The sequence below is a fragment of the Cynara cardunculus genome, assembly GCF_001531365.2.
Source record: "Cynara cardunculus var. scolymus isolate 2C chromosome LG 3, CcrdV1, whole genome shotgun sequence".
In the NCBI taxonomy this organism is placed as follows: domain Eukaryota; kingdom Viridiplantae; phylum Streptophyta; class Magnoliopsida; order Asterales; family Asteraceae; genus Cynara; species Cynara cardunculus.
Window position 1 is genome coordinate 19,590,027 of NC_037530.1, and position 10,300 is coordinate 19,600,326.

Below are 10,300 nucleotides of genomic sequence, written 5' to 3' on the forward strand. Positions count from 1 at the left end.
TTCTCCATCCTCAACCGATCCCTCACCTGCAAGCTAGGTTCCCTAGACCAAGGAAATCACAACATAATGACAATTATGTATGGGCTTTTCTTCAACCTCAATCTCGACTACGCTTTCCACATTTACAACGAGATTCATGCGGCCGTGATCAAAAAGTGCAAACTTCAAGCCACAGGAAAGCCACTCTTTGCAGTTCTCTTTCCCCGCTTCCTTGCTCTCTTCATAGGGGACGCGATGAGGAAGCATGGACTACCTGCTGTGGAGCCCTTTACCCCGGTCTACAAGATGCAAGGACACCGCTTAACCCTTTTGAAGGAAGGATACGGCATCAACCGACCGATGTCCCGGGCTATGCTCACTTTCATACCATCGACAAGTGAGATACGCCAGACCTATGAATGCTCCATGCTGTCCCAAGAACCGAGGGCAGCTACCCCGGAGCACTTAGAGCCGTCCCCCCTCCAAGCGAGGGAGCACAAGCGTCATCTTCATTGGATGATGAAGATAATGATGATAATGATGCTCGTGCTTCCCCCGGTCTTCATCAAAATATTCCTCATCCTACCACCCAAAGGGCAACCACATCCTCTACCCCTGGCGATCAAAGCTAAAGGGGTATTGAAAAAGGATGACCCGATCCCACCCCAACCCCAGCCAGCCATCTAGAGGCCATTCTTCGGGCCTCTAGAGATGAACAAGCCGAGGAAACCCATTTACCATCACCCCTCTCTCAACATAGAGGTGATGAAGAGACAAGAGTCCCTTCGCCTCAGGGCTCGCCACAACCAATCACACACACAGAAGCATGTGTTGCTTCTGAAGTTGAACCTATAGATCGTTCAGAGCAATCTTCAATCCATGCACAACTCCCCTCGGGATTTGATCTACCAAAGGGAACACACATCCACTTCACTCTCAACCTCTGAAGCTGAGGAAGAGGAAGAGGATGTTGCAACATAACGAGAGAGCTCTTCTCTCGACGGCTATCAAGGACATGATGGAAGTCCTTCGAGGCCTACATTCGCACAACGCAAGAAGGCGCCTCAGGAACAGAGGCACAACCTGTAGCATCTGTTGCTGCAGGGGTTACCCCTTTAGCCGATCTGGTCACAAAGGTAGAGTTCCAAGCCTATGTCGACACAGTGACGCGGTCCTTGGATGACCTTAAACTCATCATACAAGGGATTGTGGACAATCAACCCTCACCTGATACCCCAGACCTCCACCAATCCCTTGCTATCCTCCAACATCATCTAACCCAAATTGAAACCCAAACCCAAGCCAACACTACCCGCCTACACATGCTCCAACAAACAGTCACTCAACACCACAATACCTCATCCTCGCTAGCCACCCAAAGAAACCAAGTCCTTATCCAATCCCTCGCAACCCTCACGACTCAGGCAACTGAAGCTGATGAAAACCTTACCTACACCCTCACCCAACTACAAACCATCCTTCGCAATCTTCATCAACTACCTGCCTCCATCATCTCCCAAATTCCTCAACCTCAACCTCTATCCACTTCATCAATCGATGAAACCCTCGCAACCCTTACCACCCAAATGGCCACCATACAAACCACCCTCACCCAACTACCCGCCACCATACTTGACCAAATCCCATAACAAAGTCCAACCCTGCCTCCCTCTGCAGCCCCATCCTATGAAGCAGCCTTCTCCTCCTTCACTGCAGAAGTGAGGAATCTCCTTGCAATCCTTCCTCATCCTCAGCCATCCGCTACAGCCTCTGTGCCACCACCACCACCTACTAGCACAGATTTTGCAACCAGAGCCGATCTATGGGCTCTGTCCAAGGTGCTAGTCTCATCTTTTGCAACCAACGAGGGTTCTCTCTCAGAACCTGGCCGATGAACAACGACATACCACCTCTCTCCTCTAAACAATGGAGGCGAGTTGAAGACAAGCCTCCCTGAAGGCGTATCTTACGTCCTTCAGGAAGGGCAAGAAGAAGAATAGATCGAGAGCCTCCTGCTCGTCAAGCCGCCCCCTAAAGTGCAAAAGACATGATGATCCAGACCCCGTTGATCAAGGTCTTGGAGCTCATGAGGGGGAGAAAGAGGTGGCGGCTACACAACACATAGAATCCGTTGCACCACAGCAACCATCACCACCACAACAACCAACACCACTACAACAACCAACCTCAACCGAACAAACCCAAGCAAGGGAACCAGAGGCCTTGCCCTCTGATGATGTACAGAAGATACAATTCCCTTAGCCGCAACACCAGACCCCATCGTGTTGAGTTCATCAATCGATGAAGAGCCAACCACACCAACAGAAACAAACCAAACCTTCACTCCCTCACCCATAATAAACTTACCCTTAACCCCTTCTCCAACACCTCACGCAACTCAACCCTTCACCCTTTCCACACAACCAGAACCTACAACAAACCAACCATCACCTCAACAACCATAAACCCCTACAGAAACCCATGCACCAGAAACCACCCAAGCCCATGAAAATGAACCATACAACAAAAACTCACCCTCTACCCATACACAACCCCAAACCAAAACACAAACCTTAACCCATCAACCCGTGGTGCATGCAGATACTCCTTCTTCCTCAAGGCAACCTCCACAAGGCCTGGTGGAGGTAATAATATAAAGTATGGAGTCGATGAGGAGACAACCTCAACTGCCGCCCAGAGAACCAGTCATGATGGAAAATATCCATCAATATATGTATTAAGATCGTGATGAAAGTTTGTCAACCAATCCTCCAATTCTATCGCCTGAGTCTATGAACCTTCTACACCATTGATTCATCAGACAGAGTACTCAAGCACCTCAGGCTGTCTTTTCGAATGTTGGAATAAGGAGAGTCATGGACTTGAAAGTAAAGACATTTGCCAACAAAGCTATCTGATACATCAAGTTCACCGTGGAGAGAGCCCGTGGGTTAGTTAGCATGTTCAACCAAAACGACCTCATCAATCTCAACCCATACGACTTGATTGAGTTATATGCTTACACAGCTCAAAGGCAGGATCACGGCATAAGATTTGGAATGGCAAACCGAGCTATAGTAAAGACAATGGAGTCCCTGGTGAAACACAGAGCTAAAAGTGATTTTGAAATTGCTTTTAGGCTAGGCATTGAGAGACTATCCTGCGCTCCTCCAAATGAAGACTTCCAGGGCAGGAGATACGATCTGCATCAGTTTTTACTCAACTTGAACTTGGACTTGTTTACAAGAATGAGTTCGGGGTTAAAAAAATCTTTAGAATGACTGAAGCCTTCAAGTATTCAACAGATACACTTGAATGGTTTCAGAAAAATATTAGAGAAAGACTGGGCAGAAACCATGTGCCAAGGGAAGAGGGAAGTCATCTCATTCATGAGATATCGATAGTCATTTCATATCGAAGACTGCTCTTGCGCTTTAGAGAGATATACTCAGGTAGCTCGTGATGAGTTAAAACTTTTGTTTATTTTGCCTTGATGTATTTTGTTTCAAGTATTGTAAGAAATTTCATCATCCAAAGAAAATTTGGAGTTTGATGTTTTTCTACTAGATTAGTGTATGTTCTTCACATATGTGTCTAGATTAGACTATGTTTGTTATTTCATTACTTAGGGGAAGATTGTTAAACCTCACAATTCATAATGTAAAAAGTAATGAAAAACAACAAGTGATGAAGAACCAGAAGACCAATGAAGACATCAAGGCAGAAACGAATAAGTCTGGAATTCAACCAGAGGATCGATGGACAGTTCAACCAGAGGACCGATGGACAGTCCAAGGATGCGATGGAAAGATCATTCTCATCGACCCTCTGATCAATCAACACTTAGAAGATTTTCCAGCAATTCATACAAGCATGCAATGGAGATTCGAAGATAAGGATAAGATCATCATATCATGAGTGACAGCTGGAGATGACAAGTCAATAGCTGGAATTCGAGTTTATCTTAATATTAATGTTGATYGATATGAAAGATAAACCTTATCTGTTAAATAGAAGATTTGCTAGAAAATAGTATTAGATAGTTATCTTCTTATTAGCCATTTAGTATAAATAGGTGATCAGATCTATTGTAAAAATAAGCCTTTTACGCATTGTTTTATGTTTCTGAGTTTATAAAGTAAAACCTTTGAAGCTCAAGATTGTTCATAAATATTCTTATGTTTATTCTTGAGTCTTCATAACTTTCTTCATAAAATCATTATAATTTGGTTATTCATAACAAGATTATTAGTGTTATTGAGAGATCTGGGATCAACAAAGATTTATCGGGGAACTTGAAGATTACGATCTTGCTTTTGGTAAATAGTAGCTTATTACCGTATCTCACAGATGTAGTAAGTGTAGCTTGAACATAGTCTTGTTCCGGTTATAAATATGCCCTGTATTCTTTTGCTACTTAATTCGGGTTGTAAGTATAACTCCGTTATATCTGGTTTGGAATTATGTTTTGGGTGGTTTTATCACTAAAATAGAACGGATATTTCGAAGTTTTTCTAGAAAATTAATATCCCATATTTTGAGCTTAATCAATGATGAGCCATTTCATCGCCGCTGGTCCATTTCATCGCCTCTGGTCTCGACTCTGGTCCATTTTATCTGCCTCTGGTCCATTTCATAGCCTCTGGTCCATTTCATAGCCTCTAGTCCATTCATAGCCTCTGGTCCACTCATAGGCTCTGGTCCGTCCATAGGGGCTCTGGTCATCCTCCAGACTTAGTCGTTTTAGCAGCATCTTCAGATTTTTCATCCTTGGCCCCGATTGCTTTGATAAAACTTTTTGAATAATTAGGATCAATTTTGGTCCTAACAATCAATAAATTATATTTTATTGGAGATTTTATAAAAATTGGTAACTTGGGGTTTCTTAAATGAGATGTTACATATATATATATATATATACATACATACATACACCCACATATTATGCATATATTATTATGTATAAAATACACATACTCACATATTAAATTCATGTAAGTATGTACTCATGTAATCAATTAATTCACATAATAAATACCTCGGGTAATAACCAAGACTCGGTTATCACATTATCCACCCCTCAAAAGAATTCTGTTCGGGAATTCCTTTATTCAAAAAGCCACGGATACTCTGTTCTCATTTTTTATTCCCATTCCCAAGTTGCTTCTGATTCTTTGTGAAACTTCCATTGTATTTTAACCAAACTGATTTCTTTGTTTCTCAACACCCTGATTTTTCGGTCAATCACGGATTCTCGTGTTTCCAGAAAGTTCAGTTTACTGTCCAGTTTAATTTCTGGTAGCAGTACAACGAGACTCAGATTAGCTAAACATTTATGTAAATTCAATACATGAAAAGTGTTGTGAATCAGACTAAGTTCTTCTGGTAGCTCTAACTCATATGCTATTGGCCCAATTCGTTTACATATTATGAACGGCCTAACATATCTCGGACTGAGCTTGCCTTTCTTTCCAAATCTAACAACACCTTTCTATGGAGAAACTTTTAACATCACAAAATCACCCACACAAAACTCAATCGGCTTTCGACGATTATCAACATAACTTTTCTGATAGTCTTGTGCTGTTTTGATTCTTTCACGGATCTATTCAATCTTCTCGAAAGTTTCTTTAACAATCTCAGGACCCGTCAACTGCTTTTCTCCTATCTTGTTCCAACACAACGACGTTCGACATTTACGTCCATACAATACTTCATACGGTGCCGCTTGAATGCTGGAATGGTAACTGTTATTATATGCAAACTCTATTAATGGCAAATGATCTTCCCATGATCCCCCGAAGTCAATGATACAGCTTCTCAACATGTCTTCGAGAGTCTAAATAGTTGTTTCACTTTTCCCGTCTGTTTGCGGTTGATAGGCTATACTTAACCGAATTTCAGACCCCAACGCTTTTTGCAGACTTTCCCAAAACTTTGAGGTGAAACGGCTATCTCTATCGGAGATAATAGATAGTGGAACGTCATGCCTGGTTACAATCTCTTTGATATAAATCTGTGCCATCTTTTCTAGAGAGTATCCCTCTCTTATAGGTAGAAAATGCACAGATTTAGACAGGCGATCAACAATTACCCAGATTGCATCATACCCCTTTGGAGTTTGAGGTAATTACATGACGAAATCCATTGTAATGTGATCCCACTTCCATACTGGAATCTCTAGAGATTGAAGATTTCCATATGGCTTTTGATGCTCAATCTTTACCTGTAGACACGTTAAACATTGTTCTACAAATCTAGCTATATCTTTCTTCAATCCGGGCTACCAATAAAAAGGTTTCAAATCTCTATATATCTTATTAGTACCTAGATGAATAGAGTATCGGGACTTATGGCTTTCATTTAATATAGTACTCCGAATATTTCCAAAACATGGTACCCAAATTCGCTCTTGAAAACACATAATTTCTTCATTGTTCGGTTCCAGAGTCAAAATCATCTTACCTAACCATTCTGTCTTGATAAGATCCTCTTTCATGGCTTCTTTCTGACATCTCAGAATTTCTCTATGGATATCAGGGGCTAAACTTATTCTCATTGCCACAGTTTTAATAGTCCCACTTCTTTCTTTTCTACTCAATGCATCAGCTACTACGTTGGCTTTTCCCGGGTGATAGAGAAATTCACAATCATAATCATTAACAAGTTCAATCCATCGATGTTATCGCAAATTTAATTCTTTCTGGTTGAACAGATGCTACAGACTTTTATGATCTGTATAAATCTAGCACTTTGTCCCCAAAATATAATGTCTCCAGATTTTTAGAGCAAACACTACCGCGGCTAACTCCATATCATGAGTTGGATACTGCTTCTCATGATCCTTCAATTGTCTTGACGCATAAGAAATCACCTTTTCTCTCTGCATCAAAACACATCCCAATTCCAGTTTCGAGGCGTCATTATATACTACAAAATATTCAGATCCGTCTGGTAGGGTTAACACCGGGTGTTAAACCCCACAATTCATAATGTAAAAAGTAATGAAAAACAATAAGTGATGAAGAATCAGAAGACCGATGAAGACATCAAGGCAGAATCGGCCAAGTCTGGAGTACAACCAGAGGACCGATGGACGACCGGGGATGCGATGGAAAGAGCATCCTCATCGATCCTCTGGTCATGAACACTTAGTGAATTCTCCAGCAAATCATCCAGAAGCATACAACGAAGATCTAAAGATAAGGTTGATTCATCACACCAGGAATGACAGCTGGAGATGACATGTCGACAGCTAGATTTCTAGTTTAACTCCAATACTAAAGTTTATCCATAGAATAGATAAATGTTATCTGTTAATAGAAGATTAGCTAAAATGTCTCATTAGATAGTTATCTTCTTATTAGCTGATTAGTATAAATAGGTGATTAGGCCTATTGTAAAAAGAGGTCGCTTGAATAGCTTTACGTTCTTATAATAAGAGTGAAACCTTTGAAGCTTAAGACTGTTCTTAATTTCTTCTTGAGTACTCATAACTTTCTTCGTTAAATCACTATAATTTGGTTATTCTTAACTAGATTATTAGTGTTATTGAGAGATCTGGGATCAACAATTGGTATCAGAGCCAATTGATTGAATTTCCAATCAAAACGATCAATCAAAATTCTCTCAATTTTTTATCCTCTTTTTCATCAAGAACACAAATCCTTCTCTTCAAAATTCTCATGGCCAACTAGAATTCTGTTTATAATGTTGGCTCCCTCACCAAGCCTCCAACTCTTCAACGAGAAGAATATCCACAATGGAGGATCAGAATGGTGAATTTCTTGGAAGGAATGGACAGGAATCTCCTGCGATCTATAATGGAGGGCCCTTACATTCCACAAACTCTTGTCCCGAGAGTTCCAGGAACAAACACCACGGCTGAAATTCCTGCCTACTACGTGCCCAAAGATGAAAAGAATTGGGATGAAGATGACAAGGAAAGAGTAAAAACTGACAAAAAGGCCAAAAGGTTGATAATCATGGCCCTACCAAATGAAATCTTTCAATCCCTCGGAGCATGTTCCACAGCCAAGGAACTATGGGATGAACTGGCAAGCCAACTGGAAGGAGGAGCAAAGACAAAGAAAAATCATAGAGTATAATGTCTCAACGAATATACAAATTTCAAGGCCCTCCCTGATGAACCGATACAGAATACATACGATCACTTCAACACATTGATCAATCAATCTTGTCGAAAAGATATTATCAGAGCCAAGGAAGAAAACAACGTTTTATTCCTAAAACGTCTAGTCGATGAATGGACTCAGCTATCTATGTCCCTTCAAGCAAACCAGGACCTAGACGGCTGGTCTCTTCATGGCCTGTATGGAACACTTGCAGCACAAGAGAGCGACATTATGAAGAAAAAGGTATCCATTGGTGGACCTCTTGCTCTAGCTGCTGATGAAAAGGAAAAATCAGGGACCTCTACCAAAGAACACAAAAAGAAAGGCAAGAAAGCATTAGTAGTAGAATCGAAATCTGAAGAAGAAACTTCTAAATCAGATGACGAAAATAGAGCTTTTGCCAAATCTTTGGCCTTGATCACAAAGCAGTTCCAGAAGAAGTTCATCAGAAAACCCTATGAGCGAAAAAAGTTTAAGAAAGAAAGATACCAGTCATCCTATGAAAGGAAACCATCCAAATTTCATCAGAGGGACGAAAGAAGAGATGGAAGAGAAGAACGGGAAGAGAGAAGAGAAGAAAGGAGAGACGAGAGAAAAGAGGAAAAGGATGGGAGGAAAAATGACCTCTAATGCTTTAGGTGAGGAAAACTTGGTCATTTTTCAAAAAAATGCAAAGGACAATTGATCAAGGATGCTGACTACTATAAAAATAAATACAAGTATAATTCTAGAGAGTGAAGCTTGATGGCCGAAAAAGAAAATTGGGTGTCTGATTCTTCATCAGACGATGAAGACAAAGAGTTCATCTGTCTAATGGCCACGTCCAATGTAGAATCCGCATCTAACTCTGATGACCAGGTATGCAAGTCTTCCTCAAATGAAACCAACTATGTTCCATCGGAACTAGAGTTAAGAGTAATCAAACTTTCAGAAGACTTCTTGAAATTAAAATAAAAATTAAGTTTTGAAAAATCTRAAAGAATAAAAGCGGAAAAAGAAGCAAGTTTCTACAAAAGAGAGACTGGCCTTCTAACCGAAGAAAAGGCTGAACTAGCAAAGGAAAAGACTCACATCAGTACCCTTAAGAAAACAGAAGAAGATAAACTTCTGGAATTAAACAAGCGAATAACTAAGGACCTAGAAAAGAAAACTAAGGCCTTAAAGGAATCTGAGGCAGAGAGATTAAATTCAGTCGCTCTTAAAGATTTCTTTCAAAAAGAGCGGGAAATTCTTCACCAGAAGCTTCAAACCAATGAACTTCTGATGAAAAAGTATAAAGATGCACAAGAAGTTTTTAAAAAACTAAACGGTCAAAAGCATACTCGAGGGATTGGATTCAATGAATTGGATTCCTTCATCTAATCAAAGAAATCCACCCTTGAATCCACTTTCTGTAATGCCCCAACCCACGCATTGCACGTAATACATATTTCATACCAAAGAAATACATTCGGGTCCACTAGTACAAGAAATCTATTATGACCAAACACAAGGTCCAAAAAAAAAATTCAAAATACAATCTTGTACTAATCATCAGAGCTATGCATCAAAAGCAAATCTTCAACCAAAATGCACGTAAGAAAAGCACTAAATCTTTTCTTTTCCTTTACCTTCCACCCGACCTGCAACACATATTTAAAATCACAAAAACGAGGGTTAGACTTTAAAAGTATAGTGAGATACCCTATTCATGTCATTGCAGGGTGAAGGATCGCCAAAACCTTTGCAAAATCAAGTATTCATATAAATAACAAATATATGAATCCATAATACCAAAATACCAAGTCATTTCTCAAATTCAAACTATCACTTAGGGCCTGTTTGTTTTTTAAAATTTTCACTTAATTGCCTCTTAACTCTTAATCGGTCAAACATAAGTGATTTCAGACTGTTTGTTTTTTTTTAAATTAAGAGCTTTTTTACCTCTTAATGTCCTCTCCAAATTAAGTGGGAATCCTATGTCTGAAATCAATTTCAGAGCCGCATCCCATCTCCATCTCGCTCTCAACTCTCGATTTCTCCATCTCTATCTTGCTCTCAACTCTTGATTTCTCCATCTCGCTCTTCCATCTCCATCTCGCTCTCAGCTCTTGATTTCAGGGTCTCGTTCTTAGCTCTCGATGTCAACAGCTCATGATTTTTTGACTGCCTCTCCGTCCAAGCTCTCGATCTCTCGACTGCCTCTC